General features: G+C 60.5%; 2 non-coding genes and 1 pseudogene across 2 annotated transcripts in view; all 3 read left to right on the forward strand.

Annotated features, from left to right (window-relative positions):
- The window catches only part of LOC146143661 (small subunit ribosomal RNA), a 1,811-nt gene extending 892 nt beyond the window's left edge, over positions 1-919 (forward strand). The window contains exon 1 of the ribosomal RNA XR_014500397.1: positions 1-919. This exon is cut by the window's left edge and continues 892 nt beyond it. This is a non-coding gene — a ribosomal RNA (small subunit ribosomal RNA).
- Positions 920-1,166: 247 nt separating this feature from the next.
- Positions 1,167-1,320, forward strand: LOC146143662 (5.8S ribosomal RNA). The gene has a single exon (XR_014501209.1). It is a non-coding gene; the product is annotated as a 5.8S ribosomal RNA (ribosomal RNA).
- Positions 1,321-1,568: 248 nt separating this feature from the next.
- LOC146143663 (large subunit ribosomal RNA) overlaps positions 1,569-2,500 on the forward strand; it is a 3,668-nt pseudogene continuing 2,736 nt past the window's right edge.

The following is a 2,500-nucleotide window of genomic DNA, read 5'->3' on the forward strand; positions in this document are numbered from 1 at the left end:
TACTGTGCCGTTAGAGGTGAAATTCTTGGATCGGCGCAAGACGAACGACTGCGAAAGCATTTGCCAAGAATGTTTTCTTTAATCAAGAGCGAAAGTCAGAGGTTCGAAGACGATCAGATACCGTCCTAGTTCTGACTATAAACGATGCCAACTAGCGATCGGGGGGCGTTAGTTTTACGACCTCTCCGGCAGCTTGCGGGAAACCAAAGTCTTTGGGTTCCGGGGGAAGTATGGTTGCAAAGCTGAAACTTAAAGGAATTGACGGAAGGGCACCACCAGGAGTGGAGCCTGCGGCTTAATTTGACTCAACACGGGAAATCTCACCCGGCCCGGACACAGTGAGGATTGACAGATTGAGAGCTCTTTCTTGATTCTGTGGGTGGTGGTGCATGGCCGTTCTTAGTTGGTGGAGCGATTTGTCTGGTTAATTCCGATAACGAACGAGACTCTGGCTTGCTAACTAGTTACGCGACCCAATCGGTCGGCGTCTAACTTCTTAGAGGGACTAGTGGCGTTTAGCCACACGAGATTGAGCAATAACAGGTCTGTGATGCCCTTAGATGTTCGGGGCCGCACGCGCGCTACACTGACCGGATCAGCATGTGCTCGCCTTGGCCGACAGGTCTGGGTAACCCGCTGAACCCCGGTCGTGCTAGGGATAGGGAATTGCAATTATTTCCCTTGAACGAGGAATTCCCAGTAAGCGCGAGTCATTAGCTCGCGTTGATTACGTCCCTGCCCTTTGTACACACCGCCCGTCGCTACTACCGATTGAATGGTTTAGTGAGGTCCTCCGATTGGACCTGGCGCGGCCGGCAACGGTCGAGCCGGCGTCCGAGAAGACGATCTAACTTGATCATTTAGAGGAAGTAAAAGTCGTAACAAGGTTTCCGTAGGTGAACCTGCGGAAGGATCATTAACGGTCTCGCAAACGCTTCGGCGAACGCGAAACTCGGACAAGCGAGAGAAAAAGTCTTTGCTACCCGGCGCCCGACCCGCGAGGAGCGGCGCGCCGGCCGGCGATTCGGTCACCCGGTAATGTTTGCGCGTCGAGTGCCGCGGTGCCGCGCGCTCCGGCTTCAAGCGTCGGCCTGGCCGACCGCTCGGCGCGGTCTATTTTGTCACCCTATAGTGCGAGGCACTGTGCGAGCGAAACAATCGTGGATGGCTCTTGGCGGTGGATCACTCGGCTCGTGAGTCGATGAAGGACGCAGCTAGCTGCGTGAATTAGTGTGAATTGCAGGACACATTGAGCATCGACGTTCTGAACGCAAATTGCGGCCTCGGGTCAATCCCGGGGCCGCGCCCGCCTCAGGGTCGCGTTGCAAACGTTCCGCGCGGGGATTTCTCCGCGCGGCTGCTGCGGCGTCGGACGCGCGAGCGCCCGTCCCGCTCAAGACAGCACGGCACGATGCGCGACGATCGCGACCAGAATCCCGCGCGGCGGCGGCGAGTCGACCTCGAAGAGGCCAACGGCTGGCGGCTCAAGGGCGGGAATCGAGGTGCGCGGCGGCGCGCGGCGCCGACGGCGAGCGCGGAACGGGAAGAATAGTCCCGGTCCTTACTTTCGGCCTGAGGTCGGACGAGGCTACCCGCTGAATTTAAGCATATTACTAAGCGGAGGAAAAGAAACTAACGAGGATTCCCTCAGTAACGGCGAGTGAAGCGGGATGTGCCCATCGCCGAATCCGCGCGCTTTTGGAGTGCGCGGAATTGTGGCGTACGGAATTCGTCACGGGCGCTTCGCCGGTCGCCCGCGTCCTTCTGATCGAGGCCTTTTCCCAGAGCGGGTGTCAGGCCCATGGCGGCGACAGGCTGGGCGCGCTACGGCGTCTTCCCAGAGTCGGGTTGTTTGGGAATGCAGCCCAAAGCGGGTGGTAAACTCCATCTAAGGCTAAATACGGTCACGAGACCGATAGCGAACAAGTACCGTGAGGGAAAGTTGAAAAGCACTTTGAAGAGAGAGTTAAAGAGTACGTGAAACCGTCGAGAGGCAAACGGGAGGGCCTGTCGGGTCGCCCGGTCGCTTTCAGCCGGCCCCCTGTCGGCGACGTTGTCGTGCGGACCCTCACGGGCCGCCGGCGGCGCCGCCCGATCGGGGACCAGCGCACTAGCGCCGGGCGAAGGCCGCGACCGTCTGGACGGCGGCGAGAAGGCCGCGCGCAAGGTAACCCGGCCTCGGTCGGGTACTATAGGCGCGCGTGTCCGTCGGCCCGCCGTTCGGGCGAGGAGAGATCGCCGCGTCTGCCCTTCGGGGCCGAGCGCCCGGTGCCGGCTGGGGCGTCGTGGGTCGGGGACTGTTCTCAGTGCCCAGCCTCTTCGTCTCGGTCGCGCTTCCGGTGTCGTTTCGCGAGGCGCACGGGGTCCGCGGCTGAAGTCAGCCACCTTCCCGACCCGTCTTGAAACACGGACCAAGGAGTCTAACGTGAGCGCGAGCCACGGGGCAGTACGAAACCCATGGGCGCAGTGAAAGTGAATGTCGGCGCGGTCCGGCGGAGGT

The sequence above is a fragment of the Ascidiella aspersa genome, chromosome 5 (genome assembly GCF_963924565.1).
Source record: "Ascidiella aspersa chromosome 5, kaAscAspe10.2, whole genome shotgun sequence".
NCBI classification, from domain to species: Eukaryota; Metazoa; Chordata; class Ascidiacea; order Phlebobranchia; family Ascidiidae; genus Ascidiella; species Ascidiella aspersa.